The following is a 27,797-nucleotide window of genomic DNA, read 5'->3' as shown; positions in this document are numbered from 1 at the left end:
ACCTTGCAGAGCTGCACTGCAGCAGGCTTTCCTTAGGGTCCTCACCCTCACAGCTGACGGGAGTCTCTGGGCCATCAGTGCTGTCCAAGCTTGTCTCTCGTGCCCAGAGGTTCTCACTCCAAATGTTCTCAGCGGTTATTCACTGGACTCTCAGGGCGATTGGTGTGGCTGGTCCCCTGGACGGACCATGTGGCTGAGCCTTTGCCTGGACTCACCTTCCTCAACGTCCCAATTTTCACTCTGTAAAATCCACGTGACTCATCAGCACTTACTCTGGACCTCAGAATCCTTCTCAACACAGGCTCCAAGCAGCTGCCACCACACAGTGAGCACTGGCAAGTGCGATGCAACTTATCTACCATCCCTGATCTTGAAAAGGAAAACAAAGCTTAGTCAGCATTAGTATTCTAATGATATTGGAATTTAGTTAACGTGTACACCATGCCAAAAGTATCAGAAATTGGTCTGGTCCCTGTAATGACAAAGTTTTTCATAATTGTTTGATAATGAACATTTCTTTCTTTCTTTCTTTTTGACAGAGACAGAGAGAGAGAGAGTCAGAGAGAAGGGCAGATAAGGACAGACAGACGGGAAGGGAGAGAGATGAGAAGCATCAATTCTTTGTTGAAGCTCCTTAGTTGTTCATTGATTGCTTTCTCATATGTGCCTTGACTGGGGGGCTACAGCAGACTGAGTGAACCCTTGCTCAAGCCAGCGACCTTTGAGTTCAAGCCAGTGAGCCCCGCTCAAACTGGTGAGCCCACACTCAAGTTGGATGAGTCTGCATTCAAGCTGAATGAGCCTGTACTCAAGCTGGCGACCTCTGGGTTCTGAACCTGGGCCCTCGGCATTCTAGTCTAATGTCTATCCACTGTGCACCGCCTGGTCAGGCGATAATGAACATTTGATCATTGTGTGCCATGTTCTTCACTAGGACAACTTAGACTTAAAGGACCAGTGGGTACCCCATCCTCTTGGAGGTCATGCCTGAACCATCGTTGCTTAACACATGCATATGGACAAATACTTGAATTGCTCACATTACAGATCCAAACATGTAGGTAATTATGTCCTGCCAATCACTTCAGTGAGCAAGTCAGTCAAACTAGTGAAACCAGCCAAACTTCCTCAGCAGGCAATGTCCATGGAGCCTGCCACCCAGACCTAAATGAGGCTTCTCCTTCCTTCTATTTGCGACGCCTCCCCTGCCCCGGCCACCATTTCTCAGAATAACATCTCAATGAGCGAAGGGTGTGTTGGGATGGGGGGAATGTTTATTAGAACTAAGGGCTCCTGAGATGCTTTCTGGAGAAGTACGATTAGTCAGACGGGGAAGTCAAGAAGTGAAGGTACAGCCGCCAGTTGCTTCTGTCATGCTGTCCTCTTTTATAAAATCAGGAATTGTGCCCAATCACACTCCAGAGCATTCTGAAGATCTGGTTTTTGACTCTACAGCTTTGGATGAGCACACTTGAGAGGTTAGACATGTTGAGGACCAAAAAATATGATCCAAATATTTATCTAGTATTCCAACCCAAACTAGTTATCACCTACTAGGTGCTGGGCACTGGGCAGGTGAGTTAGTTAGGTGAGCAGGAGCCAGTTTCTGCTCCCAGGGACTTCACATACTGGTAAGGAATGAGCCCAAGACATGTAGAACTATAATACAGGCATAAAGTAGGATGGCCCAAATAGAGGTGCAGAGACTAGCTCACAGGAGTCTGGGAGTGTGTGTGTTCATATATACATGCATAGATCTGGGAAGGCTTCAAGGAAGTGGTGGTACTGATCAAGGCCCTTTTGGGATTTGGAAATGGAAGGGGAAGGACACTTCTCTGTCTTTTACTCAGGGCTTGGCACATTGGAGAAACCCAGCAAATGCTTGATAACCAGCTGCTGAGTCCCTGCCAATCTAGTTTTCCCCCTTGGGTCCCTCAGGCCATCAGACGGTGTTTACAAAAATTAATCTTGGGAACAGGATGGCAAAGACAAGCACAATTCATCACTTTGTCAGAGCTCTGCTCTGAGACATTGAAAGCCCAGTTAGGAGTCATTTCAAGGAAAGTTACAGAAACCCACTTGGAGCTCAAGCAAGAGGAGGGAGTCATAAAGACAGCAAAGACTGTCATGACGCCCAGTTACGAAAAGTACACATAGGCCCCGTGGAACTGGAAATACCTCAGGGATCTATTTTTTCCACTTTGCCACATACCCCCATCCCTTACCACAGAATGCTTGATTTATTCTTTTCTGTCCGTAGAACTTCTGTTTCATTCTGTTGGCTCTGCAGACTGCCTTTTCTGCCCATTCAGCTGGTCTCTAGATACTGACTGCTCACGTATGACCCACCAAGGCTTCCGCAAAATGGTAGCTTCTGCCCTGAGGACTCCGAGTCCTTCCTGCTCCATTCCTTGTGGTCATTGGCCAGTATCAGAGTGTCCCGATTCCAAAGTGTCAGAGAGAAACTCTGCTGGGTCAGCCTACGCAAGGTCTGCGCCAGCCCCGTCAGCTGGGGGCAGGGGCAGGCTGGGCCCTCACACGCTGCACCTGTCCCCTTCCCGGCTGCTTTTCCAAGAAAAAGGTGGGGAGGAAAAGATGGACTTCTGCAGCAGGAAGAGTGTCCATCTGCTGGCTGTCACATACAGTGTTGATGCTGAAGGAAGGAACGATGGTAGCTTTTATTCATACCCTTTCCCCTAGCAGGCCAAGCCTTTTTTTTTAATTTTTTAAAAAAAATTTATTGTGTTTACATAGATTCAAGTGTCCCATCAAATATATTTCCCTCTTCCCCACCCCCGTGTTCCCCATGATACCCCCCGTTGCCTCCTCCCCCCAACGCCTCTCCCCTTCCCTCCAGGATTTGCTGTCCTGCTCTTTGTCTCTGTGTCATGTATACATAATTTGACTATTATGCTAAGTGAAATAAGCCAGGCCAAGCCTTTGATCGTTGTTAGCAGCTCTCCTAGGTAAGTGGGGTTAGAGCTGGTCTCTAGGTACTGACTGCCTCAAGGGAGACACTGCCTGAGTTTAGACTTTAGAGCAGGGGTCCCCAAACTTTTTACACAGGAGGCCAGTTTACTGTCCCTCAGACCATTGGAGGGCCAGACTATAAAAAAAAACTATGAACAAATCCCTATGCACACTGCACATATCTTATTTTAAAGTAAAAAAAATAAAACGGGAACAAATACAATATTTAAAATAAAGAACAAGTAAATTTAAATCAACAAACTGACCAGTATTTCAATGGGAACTATGGGCCTGCTTTTGGCTAATGAAATGGTCAATGTGCTCCTCTCACTGACCACCAATGAAAGAGGTGCCCCTTCTGGAAGTGCGGTGGGGGCCGGATAAATGGCCTCAGGGGGCCGCATGTGGCCCCGTGGGCCGTAGTTTGGGGACCCCTGCTTTAGAGTTTAACTTCCCATAGAAATAGATATTAAATGGTCATTTGCTCCTGGGCCAGCCCACAAAGGCTATGCAATCAAGCCTTTGAGGGCCTTAATGGCCATTTAATACAAGCTTGTCTACATTTATGTGATAGAAAAACAAATCTAGAAGCAAAAGTTTTCTTACAGCTGGAAAGGGACTCTTAGTAATCCCCTGCAGCCCTGCCTTATACGGGGAGCCCAGGAGATTATGGAATGTGTTCAAAGTCACAGGCTGTTCAGTGGCGGGATTGCTGCTAAACTAACAACATAGTTTCACTACTGGTGAGGAAACAACATTCCAAGTGTACAGAACCAAGGAAGGAATTGGTTATTGTCGATCTTGAGTATGGACGCTTGAGCAAAGCAGGTTGAATTAGATAATAGATGACTGTCAAAAAATTCCAAAGGGCTTCCAAATATCAAATACCTTTAAAGGAATTTAAAGTTATAATGCATGAACCTCCCCCCCCCAAATAAATATTATATAAAATATATAGAAATACACACAGGTAGGTAGGTAACTGTATTTAACATTGTATATGTATATATACAGTTGACCCTTGAACAATGTAAGAGTGAGGGGCACTGACCCTCTTTGCAGCCAAAAATTTACAAAAAACTTTGGACTCTGACAAAATCTAGCTACTAATAGCTTCCTGTAGACTAGAACCTTACTGATAACATAAGCAGTTGATTATGACACATATTTTCTCTGTTATATGTATTATATGCTATATTTTTACAAGAAAGTAAGCTAAATAAAGAGATTTTATTAAGGAAATACATTTACAGTATTTATTGAAAAAATAATTTACATATAGTGGTCCTGAGCAGTTCAAACTCATGTTGTTCAAGAGTCAATTGTATATATATATATATCTAACATATGCATGCATGTGTTTGAGAGTGTGCACCACATAGCATATCTAAGGATACCACTAGTTCTTTATTATGTCTGTTCTTTTCAGAAGTTAAAATTACGTTTCTCTCTTATTTAGAGGAATGTAGAGCAGTGCTATATAATAAACTTTTTGCAAATGGGAAATGTTCTATTGATATATCTAATATAGTAACCACTAGCCACACATAGCTATTGACCACTTGAAGTGTAGGTAGTGCAAAAGAGGAACTGAATTTTTAATGCTATTTGATTTAAAAAAAATTTTCCATTGAGAGAGAGAGAGAACAGAAGTGGGGGAAAGAGAGAGAAAGAAGTATCAACTCATTGTTCAACTTAGATCCATTTAGTTCATTGATTGCTTCTCTCTCTCTCTCTCTCTCTCTCTCTCTCTCTCTTTATTCAGTGAGAGGAGGGAATATAGAGATAGACTCCGCATGTGCCCCAACCAGGCTCTACCTGGCAAGCCCATTAGGGGGCAATGCTTGATTTATCTGGGAGTTGCTCCATTGCCCAGCAACTGAGCTCTTCTTAGCGCCTGAGGTGGAGGCCATGGAGCCATCTTCAGCGCTGGGGCCAACTTGCTTCAATTGAGCTATGGCTGCAGGAGGGGAAGAAAGAGAGAGAGAGAGAAGCAAGAAGAGGAGGGGTGGAGAAGCAGATGGGCGCTTCTCCTGTGTTACCTGACCAGGAATTGAATTTGGGACATCCACATGCTGGGTCAATGCTCTATCACTGAGCCAACTGGCCAGGGCCTGATTGTTTCTCATAGTGCCCTGACCAGGGATGGAACCCCTGGACCTCAGCGCACCAAGACAAGACTTTATTCACTGAGTCACACAATCAGGGCTTAACATTACTTGATTTTAATAAAATTAAATTTAAATAGCTACTGTAGTTAGTGGCTAGCATATCTGACAGTGAGCATAACATTACTATTAAGCTTATCAGGCAAAACACACTTGGGGTTCTCAGGTGGAACAAAATGGGGAAGGACGGGGATAAAAAGGAGATAATAGAGATGGAGGAAGTTTAATTAAAGGCAACTGGACAAAAGTTGCCTTTTGAAAGGATACATGTTGATGTATGAGAGGGCATCTGAGGTGGCATAAACTGAGTTGTGAACAGTAAGAGGCAAGGAGAAGGGGGTACTTGATATAGTCAATATTCTTGTGATGAAGGAGGTGGTGAAGCTGCAATGTTTAGGCAGTTCCCTGTCTCAACCACCAGAGGTCCTCGTGGCCCAGCACAGCTTGGTTACTGAGGTGACAGGTGAGGTGTAGGTGGTGGGAGAGGAAAAATTGGGCAGAAAAAACAGCCCTTGACTGGGTCAGAAAAGAGTGGAGAGAATGGCTCATCACACTGTGCTAAGCCCCACTTTACATTCCTTACAAGTATGTAAGTTCTATTTTACCATCCTTATTTTACAGATGAGTAACTAGGTCACAGAGAAGACAGAACATGGCCCAAGTCACAGAACTGTTAAGATCATGATTAGGAAAGAAACTAAACAGTCTGGCTTCAGAGCCTGGGTTGTTATACTCTGCTACACCCATGGGAGCCTTCCTCTACATGGCTCTAGGTCCCTGCCTAGAAAATGTAGTATTATATGTCAGACTAAACTCAATTATCTCCATTCATCTCTTAAGAGTAAGCTGTTGGGAAGGTTTACATGAGGTATTGTATTCTTTTACTTTTTTCCCCCCTACAGCTACTTTTCATTCATTTGTGCATTTATATATTCAACAAGTAAACATGGAATACACTATGTGCTAAGGCTGGAAATATAGAGTCAAAGGAGCCTACCCTCAGGGATTTAGAGTTCCACAGGGCAGACATGAAATAGATGGAAATACTGCTCTAGCGGGCATGAAGGGCTGACTGTTTGGGGATATGAACAGAAACAGGGGGAGAGAGAGGATCCAGACCAGCTGGGCTGTCCCGGAAGGATTTTCAGAGGAGGACCCTGGAGCTGAACTTTGAGGACCAGGCAGCATTAGAACATGCCCACATATCTCCATTCTGGGTTTCAGTGCCCTCTTGCCAAATGCTGACCAGATTCATTGTTACGAGGAGGATAACCTTTTCTAGGAATGCAGAACTCAAGCTGTCCAATGTCTAACTACCCCCTTGGTGCCGAGTCCCTCGGGGGTCACAGACTGGTGTGCTGGTGAGAAGCAGGCTCTTCAGGCTCCTCCTGCCTCCTCTATGCATTGACCTCTTTCAGACTGGCACAGACAGTGAGAATGTCCCTCCGACGCCCAACCTCAGCGCAGGTCTTGCCCACACTCCAGGTGCCTGGGTTCCTGGGAGGCCAGCTCCGCAGGCTTGTCCAGCAAGGCTTGGAAGCCCAGGTCCCCACAGACCCGCTAGTTAATGAGTTCTGTGAAAACTAGGTCTATCTGTAATCGAAATGGGAGTACAAGGCCCGCAAGGTCCCCGAATTAATTCAGTCCTGTTAGAAAAGGAGCAAGGCCGAGTGCCTACTGCTGCTGGCAGGACCCGTGGAGAGGTTCCGTGTGCTGTCACTTCCATTTGGGGACCCGCTGGATTTCATCACTTCAGCACAATGTGGAAAACATTCTCCGAGTCTGTTATTCCTGTCTCCTGCTGCCACACCGAGGCGGTTGTTAACAATACCCTCTGCCCACCCAAGGCCCCTCCTCCATTTAAATGCTAGTCTGAGGGGCAAAGAGAGCATTGAATGACTGCTCCAGACTAAAAAGTTTTTATTATTTTATTCTCTTCTTATTCTCGCTCAATTTCCTTCCAGATGCAGACAGGTGGGTATAAAGTAAATGAAGCTAGAATTACAATTGCAAAAGACAGGTCTGGATGTAGTGGGGAAATTGGGTGTGGCTGGAAAATTTGTCTGGGTCCTGGTGTGTGTCTCCTGGAAGCTCCTGGGCCATCAGCACTACCATCCCCACCCCAGCCTGGCGTTCCTCCCAGTGGTCTGGGAGTGGGGAATTGGAGTGACCAAAACTTCCTCTCTCAGTGGAGAGGTCTGAGGATCCTGACTTAGCAAAGGAGAAATTCACCAAAGGCATCTTATCATGACAGCTTTTTTTTTTTTTTTTTTTTTTTTTTACAGAGACAGAGAGTCAGAGAGAGGGATAGACAGGGAGAGACAGACAGGAACGGAGAGATGAGAAGCATCAATCATTAGTTTTTTGTTGCGCATTGCAACACTTTAGTTGTTCATTGATTGCTCTCTCATATGTGCCTTGACTGCGGGCCTTCAGCAGACCGAATAACCCCTTGCTCGAGCCAGCGACCTTGGGTCCAAGCTGGTGAGCTTCTGCTCTAACCATATGAACCCGCACTCAAGCTGGCGACCTCGGGGTCTTGAACCTGGGTCCTCCGCATCCCAGTCCAATGCTCTATCCACTGCACCACCACCTGGTCAGGCTTATCATGACAGCTTTCAACAGGCACAGGACATGCCAGCCTCAGGCTGCCTTGATCACCATACCGTGTACTCCCTGTAGAATAGCACATAACCTTTGAATCGTTCTCTGTTTTTTGTTTGTTTGTTTGTTTATTTGTTTTTATCTCCTGTCTTTATTCAAATGCCATCTCCTCTGGGAAGCCTTCTTTGATTACCCCTCCTCTGTGCTTTCCTCAAACTCTGCTTATGTCCTCAATTAAAGGTGTTATTGGTCTGTGGAACCCTTCTGCATGACTGTTTCCACTTCCCACAGCTGATGACGCCCAGTGTAGAGGAGGCTTTGGCGATATGCATGCTGCAGAGTGATTCCTGCCCCTCACTTGTTTGTTGCATTTCTTATATCTCTGGTCCTCCGCAAGTCCCCCTGTACCATGGGACAATAAGACCTACCTTACAAGGCTGTTGGTGAGGAGAAAATAAGATCCCAGGTCCCCTTTCTCCATCTTGCAACCCTTCTTATCCACTGCTATTAGGGCCCTGGGTTCCGGAGCCAGACCGACCTGGATTTGAACCCTGGCTCCACCACTTCTAATCGTATCTTCAGTCCTGTTACAATCTTCCCATGCCTTAGTTTCTTCATTTATAAAATTATGATGGTAACTCTGGCCCCCATCTCACACCTCTGTGGGGAGGATAAAACGGGATAGTGCAGGTCCAGTGCTGAGCATAGGCCTGGCACAGGATAAACACTCCAATTTTATCACTGTTATTACTAAAATTGTGAGTGGGGTGGGGCAGCAATACCAGCCAGCGGGTGTTGAGTATGTAAAGAAAAGGAAATGTTTTTATTCTAAACTAGAGAGCACTATACAAATGTCCCCCTTGATAATGTTATATTTGTCAGTCAGGAATGATTAGGACATGATGCAGGTAGTCAGAGAATGTGGGACTCAGAATGTGCCCGAGGGTGCCTGTCCCTTCCTGGCTGTCACAGCCTCCCTCAGCCTCTCAGCTCTCCTGAGCTCAGCTCGATGCAAGTGAGCCAGAGGTGACAGACACTCACCCACTGATAGCCAGAAACTTAACCCAGAAGGAAAGAAAATCCATGGCTGCCAGCTCACAGGCATCCAGGAGCAATTGCTAGTGAGTCAAGGTCGATGACCAGACAGGAAGAACCAGGGCAAGGGTTGGCATTTGCTGAGGTTGCTAATTTCCAAGCTCTGGCTTATGGTGGAGCAGCAGAAATGTGCTTATGAAGTCCTGGGCCTTCTTTCTAGGCTCTGACAGTCCATGGCTGCCCCACGCTGTGTCCTAGAAAGACTGACTGGCCTGGGGCCATGTTCATGTTTGTACTTATGCCTAGGTCTGCATGTCTCATAGGGCTTATCATGTGCTGGTTTACATGGGGCAGCCTGTACAGTATTCAGTCTTACCTATGACATAGACATTACAGCTTTCTTACTGTGAAATGAGGACAATAACAGGCCCCACAGGCATCAGTCAGGATCAGCTAAGTAATGCTGCAGTAATGAGCACCTTTCAGATCTCAGCGGCCTAAAGTGGCTTCAATCACTTTGCAAAATCCCTCTTGGATAAGCTGAGGGCACTGGTCTGTGCTATTGTCATTGTCACTCTGGGGCTCGGATTGACAGAAGAACCATTATGTGGAACACTCTGATCTCTTGACAGACGAGGAGAGAGAATGGCAAGTCGTGCACTGACCCCTGGAAGTGACAGACCAGCACAACTGTTCATATTTCATGGGCCAAAGTGAGTCATGTGGCCACATCTATCTCCAAGGTGGGAGGGGGCACTTGTAACCCAACTAAGTGCCTGAAGTGGGCACTGGAAATATTTGGTCAACAGCAAAAGGCTCCAATGTCACCTACTGGTGTGGTTTTGGGAATTGAAAGAGTTCATGTACATTATGCACTTAAAACAGTGCCTGGCACCCAGTGAGTTCCGCATGGATATTAGCTAGGACCTCCACTACTGTTTCTACTACTTATCTTAAAGATGAGTGAACAGAGCACAGAGGTGCCAAGTAACCCACTAAGATCGGTAGCACGAGTTCCTTAGAGGTTGAACTCGTAACCAGTGCACTATATGACCCTACCCGTGGAGAATCAGACCCACTCTGAGAGCCGAGGCTGGGTCAAGCTGGACACAATGTGCCCTCAAGGAAAGTTATCATTAGTGAGTGCCTCATCTATGGTCTCACTGAATTCTCACAACAGCCCTGGAGAAGGGATTATTATTCCCAAAGCTAAGAAGGCTGAAACAGAAGTGTAGGGACAGAGCAAGGGAGCATGGTGAGATCCTCTGCCTTTTTTCGAGAATCCTGGCATTAGCAGCATCCCTGTGATGAGTTGTGCTGAGATGAATTGAATTCTGCAAGCTGGGGCAGCAGAGCCAGGGGCTCAGGACGGTGGTAACAATGACCCATGTGGGCTCATGTCTCTCACTGCTCTCACCTGCATGCTACCAATCCCCCCCCCCAAGATAGCGATTATGTTGTGTGCCCCTCGAAGGTGAGATGGGCCTGTTACAGCTCTGTCTCTGCCAGTACAGCTGGCTGGGAGCAGACAGTGAGGGGCTGATGGAGTGACCCGAGCTTAGCTGAGCTGGTTTTGAGTTGATCTGAAAACCTCATTCTGGGCGAACCCCTAGTTTCCACCAGAAGGTGCACCTGCCCATATTATAGAGAAGTCCGACTTAAAAGGATTTTAGAAAACACCATTTTATTTTTTTTCCCAAAATGTACAGCAAGTAATCAAGAACAGTCCTCCTGAGTCTAGTGCTATTTCCTCTCCAGTTCACTGCCCCTCCAGCCAAATCCCAAGTCTGGTGTAATGAATATAGAAAACTCACTTGTCATTAGTTGGACAAAAGCTAATGGACTGGAGTCCTTGAGGAGAGTGGGCCTCTTGAGCAAATTAAACACTCCCCTTGCAATCTTGAAATCTATGTTAAATTGTTTATCAAACACTCCTTCCCAGGTAGCATTAAGGTGAAATTTCCCAGGTTCTGGCCATTAGGTCAGAAAATCTTATTGAGCTGGAGACAGGAAGAAGGAGGAAATCTCAAAAACAGTTTTGTTGGTGAGAGGAAAAAGCACATTAGTTAAGGTCTGGGAAGGATCCATAAATATACTTCACCTCTGGTGTCACTCTTACCTTCACTTAGGGCAGACATTACTAATCAATCATACACTCTTTCCTGTAACTCAAAACAAAACCTACCTGCAAACCAGGGTCTAGGATAAGTGGGTCTGCCTGACTCTGGTAGTCAGAAAAGAAGATGTGTGTGGGGCAGAGGAATGAGAATGGGGCTGGGCATTCGGAAACCTGGCCCTGGTTCTACTATGACCTCCCTCTTTGAGACTGGTTCCCTTTTGTTCAACCGAGACTCCTTCTTAGCCTGCCAGCTGAGGCCATGGTGAGGACTGTCAAGGTCATGGCTACAGGAGCGCTGCCATTCCAGCGGGACTGTCTAGTTGTTCCAGGCACTGCTATTCAGCACACTCAGAAATGAGCTCCTCAGGGAGTTGAGACGTTCTTCGGAGGTGTCTTCCTCACGGGGCAGTTGATGTCTGGGTCCTGTGTGCTTCTTAACCACATGGGCTATGGGGTGAGAGATGGGACTTGGGAGGATGTCTTGGGTCTCAGGCTCCTGGAGCAGGGTGAGAGAAGCAGAATGACGGAGCATGGGAGAGAGAATACGGGAACCCTGTCCTGAGTGGCAGGAATTAACTCAATTGTTCACGCATTCATTCATAAATGTTTTCTGCCAGAACTCAACATCAGCTCAAGTTGGAGCTGGCTAACACCCTTAGATGGCCTTGCAGTCTCATGGCTGACAAGGGTCATCGAAGAGGAAATAGCTTTGGATGCACGTCCTTCATTGACTAGCTGTGTGTCCTTGGGCACATTTTACCTCTCTGAGTCTCAGTTTCCTTATCTGTGAGGTGGGGGTAATGCCCTCTTCAGGGAATTCTAATGGGGAATAATTGAGATGTTTATGTAAAGATGCCTGGCAAACAGTGAGCACTCAAGAAATGTTAGCCAGATGCTGGGCATCAGGACCAATGATGCCTCAGCAAACACTTACAGAGATGGAATTCATTGCAAATACCCCAAAGAGGGGCTTTTGGCGTGCCGGAAGCATTTTTATATTTGTTCGGGAGAAAGCAAATATTATTGGCCCTAAAACTGTGAGGAGCATGCTAAAGGCTCCGAATGAGGCTTGAAAATTGAATAACTTCACTTGCAGACTTTGCATCAATTTCATTCAATTTGTAAGCACTTGTCTCTGTATTCAGCAGGAAAAATGAATTCAGTTCAATCAATCAGCCTGTTAGGGGTGGGTAGGGGGAAGCCACCCTCGCTCAAAGGCCCAGGAGGCTCAGGGCCGCCTGGAGCGGATTAAGTGGGACTTGGTTGTTTTTGTGGTAAATTAGGAAGAGTACATGCCTAATCAGTGCTTCGCTCTTTTTCCGTATTCGCAAATCAGGCATTGGGAGAGGAGCAGCTTTGAGAAGCTCCCATGTTTGGGTGAGCGGGGCAATTACAGAAAGTCAAGGGGGGCAGGCAATGGCTACTCGTGAGGCCACGACTCGATGTCTTTGGAGTTACACCCAAGCAAAATCGGGCATGTCCACCCAAAAAAGGCAAAGGGGAGATGACAGAGGATTCCAGGAAGCAGCCCCTGTTTCTTTTTTTTTTTTTTTTTTTGTATTTTTCTGAAGCTGAAAACGGGGAGAGACAGTCAGACTCCCGCATGCGCCCGACCGGGATCCACCTGGCACGCCCACCAGGGGCAACGCTCTGCCCACCAGGGGACGATGCTCTACCCCTCCAGGGCGTCGCTCTGGCGCGACCAGAGCCACTCCAGCGCCTGGGGCAGAGGCCAAGGAGCCATCCCCAGCGCCTGGGCCATCCTTGCTCCAATGGAGCCTTGGCTGCGGGAGGGGAAGAGAGAGACAGAGAGGAAGGAGGGGGTGGGGGTGGAGAAGCAAATGGGTGCTTCTCCTATGTGCCCTGGCCGGGAATCGAACCCGGGTCCCCCGCACGCCAGGCGACGCTCTACCACTGAGCCAACCGGCCAGGGCCGCCCCTGTTTCTTTTGGTCCTTCTTTCTTCTATTTCACAAAATTTAAACGGAATTGCCTCTGGGCATGCCCCTGGCCATGGTCAAGTACAGAAATACCATTTATTTGGACAAGGACATAGCTGTAGAGGAATTTAGACCTGGATCTCTAATACTCACCTTGTCGTTCTTGCCCTGGTCCATAAGTAAAGGTTTGAAACCAAAAACTTGAGAGGTGAGTCTAAACATAGACATCATTTAAAATGACTTCAATTTTTTTTCAGTCTTCTTCCTCCTCCCTCTCCCCTCTGTCAAACGTGCCAGTTCACCTGAGGTTCCACGGGGAGTCTTTAAGTTAGAATTTCCCACCATGAGCTGCACTTCTATAAATGGAGTGTTCAGGTACAACAGTTGCTACCAAAGGCAGGAAGGAGTGTAAATGACCTATATTCCCCAGTCCCTGGCCACTGACTGCTGTGTGGTGATGGGCAGGTAAGAGCACTTAAAGGAGGCCATGACGTATGGCCAGGGCAGGAGAGGTGAGTGCTTGGATGGGGCCCAGGTTGGCGGCTGTCCTGCCCCACCTCCTTAATAAAAGGAAAATAGGAAAGGGGGAAGGAGGAGGGGCGTCTCCTGAGAGACTCCCTCTCGTCTGTAGGCGTTTGTGTTCAGTGAGAAGACAAGCGCTCGCCCCCACCAGCCTCCCTCTCCACCTCCCCCACAATGGAACAAGCTCTGATTGTGTTAAATGGTGACTATTCTCGTGCCACAACCCCGTGGGGACAGATTCTGGCGAAGATGATAGATAGACCTTGGAGAGGAGAGCAGATGATGTTTGAAAGCACAGCGCGGGGAGTGGGGGGGGGGGGAGAACCAGTCTGGGGCTGAGAGAAAAGAACACGTTTGTTTGTTTCTGTTTGTTTCAGCTGGATCTTGCTCAAGGGAAGTGGAGGGGATGTTGCAAAATGCCCCTTTTGGGTCTGCTGTGGAAGGCCAGGCCTAAGCTGGCCACCAGTTAGCATCCTGTGCCGCAATGGCAGAAGCCCTCACTCCAGGTCAGGCCTTGTGGGGCCTCTCAGGGTGCGGGAAAAATCAGACGTGGTCTCTGCCCTGAGCACCTCAGTTTGGGTGGAGACAGAGCATGTACAGACAAGGATGATGGCAGCACGACTCAGGCTGTGATGGAGGGGAGGGAACTGATATGAATGTTATGCGCACGTGTGTGCCTGTCAGCGGTGGCCAGAGCACGGGTCTCATGCAGATTAAAGACAGCAGTAAAACCTAGAAAGGAAGCAGGCACCTGTTTGTGGTGGGCCTCGAGTGCCAGGCGTCTCTTCTGAGGGCAATGGGAGACATGAAATGGTTTTAATAAAGTGAGCAACCAGTGACATCGGAGTTTTAGGGAAATGGTCACTTGGAATGGTGGAGGGTGATGGGCACAGAGCATGATCAGAAAACTGTGGCAGGGAGGGGCCCGTTCACTTCCTCCCCTGCCCTGGGCCCCAAACAAAAAAGCAAGCAAGCAAACAAAAAACCCCATGGGGAGCGCAGGAGAATTTCCATGGATCGAGGAAGTACTTCCTGCTAGACAGAGCAGAGTTTTACCCTTGGAGCCTCATTACGCACTCCGCAGGCCAGAGGCGCAGGCAGCCGGGTGGGGAACCGGAGAACTGGGGAAATGGGAGGGAAGGAGGAGTGTAATCACGCTGTGGTGGGAGCACAAGCTCTGAAATCAGGCAAACCTGGTTTCCAGTGAAACGCCACAGCTGTGCCACTTTAAGCGCATTAAGGTTTCTATATCACCTAGGGTAGCATAGGTTACGCTGCAATAACAAACAGCTCCAAAATCAAAGAGGTTTAAATGACAGAGGTTTATCTCTTGCTCATACCACATATACTTAAAGGTTTGTTGGAGGCCCTCCTCATTGTGGTAATTCCAGAACCCAGGTTTATAGAAGCTTCTTTTCATTCCTGCTTCCCAGTGACTAAGGCAACATAGAGAGAGCAGGGTGACTCACTGATTTTTTTAAATGAGCCATCTCATTTCCACTCTCCTTTCACTGGCCAAAGCTCATCTGGCTGTGCCTGTCTTCACAGGATGTGGGGCACACCTTACACACACACACACTGAGCCTCAATTTCCTTCCCTGTTAAGTGGGAATAAAACCACTGACCTCAGATGGGCATTGTGAGTCTAATGAGAGAATGCACATGAAGGTCTAGGTGCAATCTAGCCACACTCAAACAATAACACCCGGGGGGGGAAATATGTGGGTAAAAGGGAATAAAAGGTAGCATGAGTTTTAGAGTTGTCTAGATAGCGTGTTTGATTTGCCCAGAAAAAGCTGCTATGCCTGGAACAGCTGTATCTATAGCTCTTGCTTGTGACCCCAGGAGTCCCTGGTGCCCCTGCAGCTCCCTCTGGTGAGAGGCTTTCCTGTCCTCCAGGAGCCACAGGGCTGAGCTGGGGTGTTCCAAGGCAGCCTCAGGCCTCCTCTCCCAGACTGTGCGCTTCAAACACCGACCTAACATCTTTCCTTCGCTGCTGCCGCAGAGGCCCCATGGAAACAGCATTTCTATGCCAAGAATCAGTTCCCATTCATCACCGTGAAGCGCGATACCTGGGGGGAACCGGTAACTGAGACTGCGTGAGTCTCCAAAGACAGGAATGTGTCTGCGTGAGCTGAGTAATTAGAGCAGTTTTCTGCACACATGCCTAATCTTTATTTAAGACATTTCACTTAGGTACACAGCGAAGTTATTCAAAAGTCAGTTAGATTTGAGACATGTGTGTCATCCAACCATCTCTCTTCTCTGTTTTAGAATAGTTGAATAAGCACCCATAACCATAATTGCAAATATTTATTGGGGCTATGCGCTAAGCCCCTGTACTCTTCACTTTACTTAACATAACTCATTTCACTTTCATAACAACCCCATATTCTTTCTTGTACCCGATCTGAGGAACTCATACGATTCCCACGTAGTTTCCAGGTGAAGGAGACATAAGTAATCTTTAAGGGGAAACTGGTGAATAAAATGGAGAGTATTTGGTCTGTGAGACTAAGAAAATAATGGTAGCTAACATGTATTTAGAGAGCTAATTATGTGCCAGGCGCTGTCCCAAGGCCTGTCGTGTATTAGCTCATTAATCCTCCCACCAGCCCTACGAGATAGCTACTATTACCCCCATTTCACAGTTAAAATAACTGAGGTATAGAGGGATTATATAACTCTCAACATAACAACAATCAATAGGTGGTAGAACCAGTACTTTGACCCACATAGTTAGGATCTGAGCCACAATACCATATTGACTCTTGGCGCCCAGCAATCTCAATGTCTTAACTATTGGAGGGATGTCATGTGGAAGATGGTGACAGAAAGGTTAACTAATTTCTTGGTCAACAGAACCAGGGCTAAAGGTATAAACTACAAAGTCAGATTTGGACTCCACCTAAGAAAGAATTTTCCTCAGCTAGTGTTGCTCAAAGATCAGAGTTTCTTGTGGGTAATAAGCTCCCTGTCACCAGAAAGCCTCAAGAACAGACTGGATGAGCTCTCCCTGAGTCGTGTGGCTGGGGCGCCTTCCTTAGGCTCGGGGTTGGCTTCAGTGTTCCCTGTAATGCTTTGGCATGAGGATTTTATGAACATAACTGTCACGACATCTGACTATGGCAAAAAGTTCAAGCTATACCCTCTCCTTACTTAAAATGGGGGGCCAATGACATAGCTACAGGAGTGGCCAACTCAAAGGCCCAGGACACTTTTCCAGAGCTCAGTGGTAGCATCAAATTAAACTCCTAGCAAAGCTACTCTGACACATAATCATGATGCAAATAATTGTTGTTACCTGGGTGATCAATTAACCTAGGTTCACTTCATCGCCTCCGAGCAGTATAATTTTCATTAGTCAAACCTGCGTTTTTGTTTTTCTTTTCTAGCTTTATTAATTTACCTGACTTCTAAAGCAGTGCTCACGGTTGCTAGTTTTCCTTGATGCTCTGTAGGGTTTCATCCTTCTTGGTGCAGCCCTTAAAGAATGAGAAGCTGGGGGTGGGGGAGTGGTCGCTCATTCATTGGGCGAGGAAAGCCAGGCAAGGGTGGGGAAACCGCAGAGGATGAACTTGGGAGTGTAGCGGGGCAGACAAGCTGGCCGAAGAAACTGCAGTGATCCCAAGGAGGATCGAAGCCCCCGGGCCAGGGGAAGGAGTCAGTTAGACATTTTAGAAAAGGGAAGCTTGGGAGGCACAGTATGGACTAGACAAGGCCCTTACCTCAACTTCTGGGCTTTTCGTCTGGGTCCTCTGGGGCAGGAAGCAGTTTCAGCTGGGTGGGCCTAGGTTGGTTCTGGATGCGAGGACAAGAACTTGGTGGTATTTGATGAGGAAAAAGACCCAGCACAGGGGTCTTAGGAACTCCTGGTAGCAAATTCAGACCAGTGTTTGCAAACAAACCTTCTCCCTCCCCACCTCCTACCCCCACGGGGGTAGGTAGGCACAGGGCAGGGATTCTACTCCCAGAGCTGCCCCGACTCAGCGCGCACCCTTGACAGCACCCCCTCCTTCTCTGCCTCAACTCCACAGTGGCAGAACGGGCCTAGATAATTCCCCAAGGACCTTCCAGTTAGGGAACACGGTGGGGGTGGCTCTCAAACATCTCCTTCCCCTTCAAAAAGGCTGTGAGGAGCTTAAACCAACCATGAGTCTCTCCCTCCTCTGCTCCAGAGCCAAGGATTTCTATGAACTGGACTTTTTGATTTACAGTCCCAAGGGCAAACTGGTGCAGAAGGGAATAATAAGCTCTTTAGACTTGGAAGCTTTTTCAAGAAATGATAGATGTCCCCAAGGGAAGGTACATCCAGGAAGGTGTCTCCAGCCCCCCAGCAGGAATCAGTCACCCTGTCCCCTGAATGCCCAACACCTCCCTCATAGCATTTTCCACCTGGTATTTCGAGCAGCTGCTTATGTGCCTTATACCCATAACTAGGTCCCTGGCCCCTGAGGTCAGTGATTGTGTACCTAGTAGGCTCTCAGGTGAGATCCATGGGCTGGCTGCTGGCTGGCTAGAAGACCAGACTTCTCTGATTTTCAATCAAGTGTCCTACCCCATATACTAGGATGTATGGTGCTTAAAAAGCACAGGAGCATTGCTACCTTAGAACTTTTGCAAATAGAGAAAAGGCGATGGCAGGGGTGGTAGACACTGCCCAGTCATCCCCTGCAAGCAGACCCTTGGATGCTGTTCTTCACCTGACTCATTGACACGACAGAGCAGACCCCTGGGGGATGGGAACTGTGCTGGCCTGAGGGCCTCTAGTTCTGACTGTCCACATGGGGCAGAGCTTCCAAGAGCCCTGCAGGAACTGAGGAGACCCAGCCAGGAGGCCCGGGTCTAACCAGGGAGGAGGGCTGATGGTGCTGGGATCCTTGGCTGTGTGTTGAAGAGCACAGCCTCATAGATGCTCCCTCCTGAAGAGGAGGGCAGAAGAGAGAAGAAAGACAAAAAGAAGAGAATAAGAGCAAATTGCTCACTGTGCTTCTCTTTCGCAAACTAAATGCTTATTGAAATTAAGATAAGCTTGACAGACTTTTGTTAGCAGTTTTGGGGCCTGAGAATATTTTGCCTTGAGAGACTTGCATTGGAACTGATTCCACAACTAATAATGTGGTCTCTGTCACTTAACTCAAAAGTCCCTCCTGGACCCGCACAATGAAGCGTTAAAGAAATGAAATCCTTTTTTTTTTTTTTTTTAAACATATACAGCTAAGTTTGATTTGTTGAGAACATTTCTTCAACTGACAAGTTACAAGCCATGTCTGAGAGGCCCACTGGGAACTTTCAAAATTTGAGCAGCAGTTTCTAATCACTGACGATCATTAGCATTTTAGTGAATAGATTTTTGATAAGAAAAATCTTTGCTCTGTGGGAAGAAAAAAAAAAAAACCCTGACATTTGATAATGCAAACAGAGTAGCAATTTTAATTAGGCCTCCAGTCCTCCTTGGCACGGCAAACATTGTACAAGATCCAGATGTTTTCCATCTTATAAGATGTGACTTTAAGGCTGTGCCAAGCCATTGGTGTTGGGTACTATGCCACTGATTGGATCTCCAGGGTGAATGATAATTAACCACTGTTTACTGAGCACTTACTATGGGCCAGATGTGCTGTTTCACATGCATCATCTCAATTAGTCCTCAAATCAATCTGATGAGGTATCTATTATTATTATCATTCCTATTTTACAGATGAAGAAACTAAAGTTTTCAGAAAGGTTCATGAACCCAGAGTCACCCAGCTTGGTGGTGGTGGAAACATTAGCCCAACTCTGTGTGACTCTGGATTCTCTATGCTCACCTACTGGGCTATACTGCCCACCTAGATGTTATTCAAATAGAGACAAATAGAGTGGACAAAGAAGAGAATTGGGTTCTCACTCTGGTTTGTTACTGAGTGTGTGATGAGTTATGGGAACTCTCCCGGCCTTAATCTCCCAGTCCATAGAATGGGATGTGATCTGTCATATCTCCTTCACTGGACTCTGGGGGTAGGGGGGACTCTGAGAGAGGGGAGGCTGTGCTTAGGAGAACATTTTTTCCTTTTATGGAAATAGACCCTGAAACTTTGTATCTTCTTTCTATAGATCTTAGCCTCACCTTTTGGGGTTACCCAGAAAAACTCTGATTCCCTGTGGTATTCAGCTCTTGGGTTTTCTCAACTTTACATTCTCCAGACTAGAGCTTCCGATTTCTTCAACAAGTCTCTATATGCCATGACACTGAGTTTCAATATTTTCTGTAAAAGAGATCTGTCATCTTCAAAATGGGGATAATAGTGGTCACTGTGAAGGTTAAATGAGCTAACATATGACGCGCTGAGAACAAGGCTGGCACATTGTGCGCGTGAGTGCGTGTGCGCATGCATTTATTGTCGCCCACCCAGTTTCCCGTTCTTCCCTTTTAGTGACAGAGCCATGATTTTATTTGGAGCATCAGGGTAAAACATTTCTCAGCTTCCTTTTCAGATAGGGGTTTCTATAAGGTATAATTTGCATTCAGTGAACTGCTCAGATCTTAGGGTACCTTGCCATCATTTTCATGAGTGCATTTTAAGACGGAACATTCTTCAGCAACCTCCACTCTCATCTCCAAAGCAGCGACTAATCTGAGTTTACTATCATAGGTCAGTTTGGCCAGTTCTAGAATAAATGAAATATGTTATACACTTTGTGTCTGGCTTCTTTCGTTCATCATATTTTTTAGATTCATCTATATTATTGCATGTGTCTACATGTTGTCCCTTTGTATTTCTGAGCAGTATCCCATTAGATGACAACACACCACAGCTTACTTACTCATTTTCCTATTGATAGGCATCTAGGTGGTCTTCAGTTTCTAACTATTATGGATAAAATGTCTATGATAATTCATGTACCAGCCTTTTTGTTGATAAGTTTTCATTTCTCTTGGATAAATATCTAGAAGTGAAATTGCTGGACAATTGGGTGAATATATGTTTAGCTTTTCAAGAAATTGTTTTCACTTTTACTTTTAGGTCTATAATCTATCTATCTTGAATTTATCTTTGTCTGTAGTCTGACACAGGGTCAAGATTCTTTGTTTTTCTTATGGATATCCATTTGTTCCAGCACCATTTGTCAGACATTTTCTTTTCCCTTCTTAATGGTTTTGGCATCTTTGTTAAAAATAAAGTAGCAATATATGAGTGGACTTTTCTTTTTTTTTTTTTTTTTTTTTTTTTTAGAGAAGAGAGAGAGAGAGGGAGAGAGAGAGACAGAGAGAGGAGCTGGAGGCATCAACTCCCATATGTGCCTTGACCAGGCAAGCCCAGGGTTTTGAACCGGCGACCTCAGCATTTCCAGGTCGACGCTTTATCCACTGTGCCACCACAGGTCAGGCATGAGTGGACTTTTCTCTGGACCTTCTATTTTGTTTCATGGCTTTATCTGTCCTTTCACCAAAACCACACTGTTTTGATTTTTATAGCTTTATAATAAACCTTAAAATCCGGTAGGTTAAGTCTTCCCATTTTGTAATTCATCTGCAAGATTGAATTGGGTTATTATTGCTCCTTTGCCTTCCCAAATAAATTTTAAAATCATCTTGACTGGGATTACAATGAATCCTTAGATCAATTTGAAAAATAATTGACATTATAATAATACTGAGTCTTCCAATCCAGGATGTTTCATTTAATTTTGAATTTACCCAGTTTATTTAGGCATTTTTAATTCCTTTTGGCATTGTTTTATTATTTCAGCATCGAATTTTACATCCATTGTTAAATTTATCCTTAAGTGTCTGATGCTTTTGAACACTATTACAAATGGTATTTATTTTTAATATTACTTTCTAATGTTCACTCCTAATATATACAAACACAATTGATTTCATATTGATTTTATATATTGCAGTGTTCTAAATTTCTTTATTAGTTCTAGTAATAGTTTTCCTAGCATTTCTTAGGGTCTCTTATATCACACCATGTCATCTGCAAACAGACAATTTTAGTTATTTCTTTGCAATTCGTCTTCCTTTTATTTATTTTTCCTGTCTTATTGCTCTACGTAGGCTTTTTCCCTTTAATGTATCCCCCCAAAAAACTCTTAGTTTTGGTAAAAGTCAGGTTTTATGTCTTCATTAAAAAGCACAAATAGTCAGTTGCAAAAATCTACAGGGTATTTTTCCAGACCTAAGAACAAGCTCAATAATTTGACTTTAATTTTTCTTCTTGGCATGGAATAAAATTTAACTTGCATGGTAGTTTTTAGTGCTGTTTGCCAAGTACTTTTAGTCGTCCCACCTTCTGGACACAGGTAGAATTGCACGTCACTGATAACTCATGGTTAGGTGGGGCTGTGGGGCTGGCTTCAGCCAATAAGTGAGTACTGAAATGATATGTGTCACTTCTACACTAGGGCATTGAACTACTACTAATGTGGGAGTCTCCAGAACTCTCTTTTTCCTCTAATACATCAACCAATGATTTTTGAGATGAAAGTTACCCCATCTGCCTGGATCTCTGAGCGTCTACAATGAGCAAAGTCCCCTCTGCTGACCCAGTATGGATATATGGCTTGAGGGAGAAATAACATTTTGTTGTTGTAAGACACTGAGATTTGGGGATTATTTGTTATAGCAGCAGCACCTAGCCTAACCCGACTGATAAAACTTGCATAAAGTTTTAAAAGAGAGATGGCTAAGCAAAATGATAGGTGGAAGCAATATGTAGGAACACATTATTTGCCTCTCTGGGTGAGACAAAGGACACGCATCCTCAGAGAAACCAGTAGTGGGCCAGAGCCCAGAATCTTATACAGGCCTTGTATACAACCAGATTCCCAGTGTCATGAACATAATAGAATTTTTTTTAAAGTACTGGCTTACATTCAATTAAGTTCTCCTTTCAGCTCGTGCTTTGCAAAGTAGAAACACAGCATTTCCCTTCACTTTCCTCCTTGCCTGAAAATAGGAATGACAAAAACAACTTGTCCTTGAGAATTGTTGAGAGAATTTGTGCTGATTACAAAACGCTTTGCGAAATGTAAAATCCTATCTAAGTGGCAATTTTCTCCATTGCTATGCCAATTGTAATAAATAAATATTGTTTTTAAAGCTGGCCCCTGGCTTGCTTTCCCGTGGCCATCCCCATCAAACACTCCCGTGTGCCTGGGGTTATTGTCCACTCTGGATTTGCATGTGTGTGCATGGCGCTTCTGTAATGCTGTTTACTGAGGAGCTGAGTAAGCCCATCGTGTAGCAATAAAACGGGAATAATGTCATACCCCATTGGAGAGGTGATGGGTCAGAACAACTCACTCAGGACTACTACACTCTGTGCTCCCCAAGGGTAGGGAGGCCTGTTTCAGTTATTTCTACAGCCCTAGTATGCCTGAATTAGGGAATGTTCTCTGTGGTTATTAAAAATTTTCAATTCTTGGCCCAGCTTGAATTAAGGCCCTACGTTCCTGGCTCAGGTTATTACCATGGGTAGAGTCCATGTGTCTGCTGATGGTTAAATTTATGTTCACTGACCATTTACTGTTAGCCACAAGCTGGGAACTGTAAGGAATGTAAAGATTACTGATATAGTTCCTGATCCCAGTGATCTCTCAGTTAGTAAAGGGCTAAGAAAGACAGTCATTCATTCATTCATTCATTCACTTAATTCAGTCATTAGTTCCATTAGTAGTAATTCCACTAATATTGATTGATGTTCCATTTACCATTCTAACTACAAAACAAACTCTTAGCTCTCATAAGAGCATATGTTCTAATAGGGGGATACAGGTATTAACCAAATCATTACATTAATAAAACTTTTATTATAAATATGCACTGAAGAAGAGTCTAGAGTTCTGTGAGCACAAGAAAACCAAGGAACAATTTTGTAAGGGGAAGAGGCCGAGGAAGCCTTTTTGAGCAAGTGACTTTTGAGTAGAGACTTAAAAGAAGAATGAAGAATTACCCAGTCTGTGGGTGGGTAAGGTGGAGGGGGACAAGTCAGGGAGAAGAAACAGTATGTTTAATACAGGATGGGCTATATGGTGGCCACAAAAGGGGCACACAGAGGATGTCCCAGAACAAGTTTCATTGTTTCCAGGGGAATGAGAAAGGCTACCTATAAGAGGTGGTGCTCGGGCTGGGCCTGGAAGGACAGGATAAACTTTCCAGAAAAAAGAGGAGGATCAGTACAAAGCAAAGACCAGAGGGAGGAAGGAATAGAGGATGAGGAAGCTAGGGAAGACTATCAAGAACTTTGAATGCCAGGCTAAGGCATTTGGAATTCCCCCCCAAGGAAGGAGGGTCAATGAAGGTTTGGGAACATGTCAGTTATCAGTGATGTGATAAGAGCACTTGAGTGAGAGAGGCCCTTTCATTCACCCCAGGACACAGCCCTTTATGTGACCCTAAAGGATTTGAGAGCCTCTGGTACCCCTGGATCCCAGAGAGGGGTTCCAGAGGTCAGCTCTTCTCTGCTCACAAGGAGAAACCCCAAGGTTTTAAGGATACAGTGTAGGAGAAGCAGGAAGGTGAGTGGCACAGGGTCCCACAGCTGGGACCTTCTTCCCTAGAGGCAAGAGAATGTATGTGTTCTCCAGCTGGCCCAGAGCAAAGGGCTCTCTGTGTGCCAACTATTGTGTGAAAGAGGCTGACATGAGAAAGGGCCTAGTTTAAGTTTTAGACCTCATGAAGGTGCAGGGAAAAGAATCCCAAATCAATCTAAAATAAAGACTAAAGAGAATTAGTTGAGCCATGGGACTGTGTATCTCCAGTGCATGGCTGAATCCAGAGCTTAAACCAAGACATCAGGATTCTCTTTCTCCATTTCTTAGGTTTGCTTCCATCTGTATATTGACCTCATTATCTCCCACTGCAGTTGGGCTTCCTCTAAACAAGTGATTAAAGGAGTTGTTGGAAGCTCTAGCCTTACATTGCAGTAAAAAAAGGGAGTCTCTTTGGGTCACTATATAAATCTCAGGGAAGCACTCTGATTGGCTTTGATGTGTCACATGCCCGTCTGTTTGACTAATCACTGTTGCCAGAGGGAAGAGTTGCTATGGTTGCTCAGGTTTGTCCTGAGACTGACTGGTAGCCCCAGGCAAATCACACACACACAGCAGAGGAGAACAGAGCTCCAACGGAAGCCAAGCTGAGCTAACAAAAATAACCCAGAGCCACCATGCTCCTTTTATCAGGCTGTCTACTGTAGGGCAATTGACCCACAAGGAGTGTTTGTATTCATCCTAGTAATCTAGAGGGTCAGGTCATTTAAGGAGAGAATAATACCCTGCTCACAAAAGTGAGGGAATATTTAAAAATGAATTTGAAGTGATAAAAAAAAGAAGCATTCGATTTTTTTTTTTATTAAACAAGAACATCAGAAAAGCAAATGACATGTCAAAGAAAGTTGTTCTATTATGCAAATGAGATGCAAAACCAACTTTTATTTCATTGGTGAAAATGCACTATACAAAAGGCGGAAAGTACTGGAGTATCTGCACATTCCCGGATTCCCTAATTTTTTGTGGGCAGTATAATAATATGTAATTTTTTAATGAGCTTTTGGAGACAGACATGGTCAATAATTTCCATATGATAAGACTAATTAAAGCTATGAGTTCTGCTTTCAGTAGGGCTCTAGTTGCTCCTACAAGGGTTTTTTGATGCAGAAGGGTCAGTTGTTATGTTATTTTGGGGGGAAAGCCTTGGAGGAGGGTCAGGTGACCTGGGCTCTGGCTGTGGGCCTGTCCTCAGCTCACTCTTTGATCTTGGATAAGTTCTTTACTCTCTCTGGACCTCGATTTACCCAGCTGTACAATGAGTGGAATGACATCTGCGGGGCTGAAAGGCTGACTGACTGGTATGTGATCACCAGCAGATGTGGGATTATACCCGGTGACAGAGGCAGCAGGTGCCCTTGGCTGGGATGGAACCTCGGGAGGCAGCTTTGGAAAAGGAGCTAAGTTCATTTGTAGACACGGAGCATGTGAAATTCAGGGGAGTCACCTGGAGATTTTGGGAGTAGGAGTGGAGATGGGAGGTTCAGACCAATGTCCCAGATTGATGGCAGCATTTGGAGGCCTCCTGCCCTGGCCTCTGTGGGAAGAGTCAGTCCATCTCCAGCTGGGGCCATTTCTGGACAGGCATTCTGCTTAGAACAGGGATTTCACTGCTTGTTTTCCTTTTGGAGAGCTCGTGGTCACTGGTTCTCAAGGGGTCCTTGACTGTTTGGGGACAGAGAGTTGCCTCTGTACTTTCTGTTTCTCCCTGACAGCTCCAGGCTGGCTTGGAAGGTATGTGGAGATTGGAAGGAAGGGGGAGCCCAGGCAGGTGCACAGATGTGCGGGGGGCAGGGCTTGCTCTAACCCAGGGGTCAGGAGCCCATGGCTCGTGAGCCAGATGTGGCTCTTTTGATGGCTGCATCTGGCTCGCAGACAAATCTTTAAAAAAAAAAAAAATAATGTTAAAAATATAAAACATTCTCATGTATTACAATCCATTCATTTCCTACTGCTCATGTTCATGGTTGCGTGTGGCTGGAGCCAATCACAGCTGTCCTCCAGGACAACACCAAATTTTTATTGGATAATGCCTAACGTACACAGGTCGTTGTATGGCTCTCACGGAATTACATTTTAAAATATGTGGGGTTCATGGCTCTCTCAGCCAAAAAGGTTCCCGACCCCTGCTCTAAAACCATATGTGAGTGTGCATTCCTGTTTCACTAGACATTCCTGGTGAAACATGCTTATCAGCTAGGGGTCACACAAAAGTATATCAGTGCTCACCTTTGCTAAAACATTGGGATTAGCTCTGTGGGTCTGACTTTAAATAAATTTAGGGTCAAGGCCATTTAGAAGGCTTAGGAACTGCTGAGAGAGGAAACAAGTAGATCGGAAGGCTGTAAAAATGAGTTTAAATAAAAAGAAAAAAAGGACACAATTATTTGGCTTCCAAAATAGTTATATTTGTGAAATAGAAAGTGTATTGTGCACTGAAGAAAAGGCAAGTATATCTTTCCGGGCCTCTTCCCCTTTCCCTGCGGGCAGTGGGGGCTGGAAGGGCAGTGGCAGCCCCCTGAGGCCGGCTGTTCCACCCTTGGTCCCAGAGGTCCTGCCCAGCAGGGCTGCGGGGTGGTTGGGGGGCCGGTAGGTTGAGAAGGCCAGAGCCCCCCAGCTGGTGGTGGACCCTGATCTGGAGCCGGCCCCTCTCTGGCCTTGATGACCTCCTCTGGAAAATGGGGCGAGGAGCCCATGGGCCTCCAGCGGAGGTGGGGGGCCGAGCTGATGATGGGCCCAAGGCAAGGGATAGAAGGAGCCGCTGGAAGCTGGTAATTAATAAATGAACCACCCTGGGACCGCTGCCGAGCTGCCTCAGATGACATATCTGTCGCGGGCTCGGCAAACCATTAAATGACCATTTTCTGACAGAACGACTTCCCTGCTGCCTCCACCAAGCTGCCTTGACTTTCGGGGACATATTTTCTCTTCTTACCCTGGTTTCTCCTCTGTTCCCCTCCCCCAGCTCTCCCCACCTAGGACTCTGCCCTCCCTGCGGTGAAGCTATCCCAGGTTTCTTTTCTGTCTCTCCGGGGTCTCCCCGCCTCTGTAGATGTAAGTGTGTCTGTTTCCGCCTCTTAGTTTCTTGCGTCTCTGCCTCTCTCTGACTCGTGTGTCTCTGTCTCGCTCTCCTTCCCTTCCCACCATGGCATCTTTTCTCTTTGTGGCCGCCTCTCTCTTTTCCCGGTCTCTGGTCTTCTCATCTCCCTGGCTGCCCTCTCTCTCTCTCTCTCTCTCTCTCTCTCTCTGTCTCTCTCTCTCTTCCTATCCCCTAGTCCCTGGCCCATGCCACCCGCCCCCCTCTCTCTCTGTTTCTCCCGTCAGTATAAGGCTTAACTAGCCCCTCCTTGTCGGGCGCAGCCTCCCCCCTCCAGCCTCCCCCCTCCCCGGCTGCCTGACGGCTCCAGTTCATTTCTGCCTGTTTAATTGGGCCCCGGATGAGTTTGGTCGACAGGGCCATTCATCATGTGGCCGCGGCTGGCGGCGGAGCCCGGGGGAGCAGGGCTGACAGCTCCGCCAGGCTGGGATGCGGCCTGCGTCGGGAAGTTCACATATTTGGGCATTAGTGCAGCTATTAGTTTAACAAGCTTCGTTTATCCTTGTCACTACCACTTCAGCTTCCCATGTAATCATTTGAAATGTAGATTACAGCCAGACAAATGGGACAGCGCAAGACGCGCAGGGTGGAGGGAGTGACACACTGCTCGTTAGGGCCGCCTTCCCAGCCCCAGCCCTTCCCAGGAAAGGCTTTGATTAGCTTAATATTCCAATGATTTCTGTGGGAAGCACCAGTCACCTGGGCTGAGCCCCTGGCACTGGGCAGAGTTGCCCAGGGTGCACCCAGGCGAGGGTCCAGGCCCTGCCAGGGTAAGGTCCCTCTGGCCCAAAGACCAGCCAGCCCTAC

This window comes from Saccopteryx bilineata, chromosome 2 (genome assembly GCF_036850765.1).
Source record: "Saccopteryx bilineata isolate mSacBil1 chromosome 2, mSacBil1_pri_phased_curated, whole genome shotgun sequence".
NCBI lineage: Eukaryota > Metazoa > Chordata > Mammalia > Chiroptera > Emballonuridae > Saccopteryx > Saccopteryx bilineata.
Note: the sequence above shows the minus strand (reverse complement) of the source record.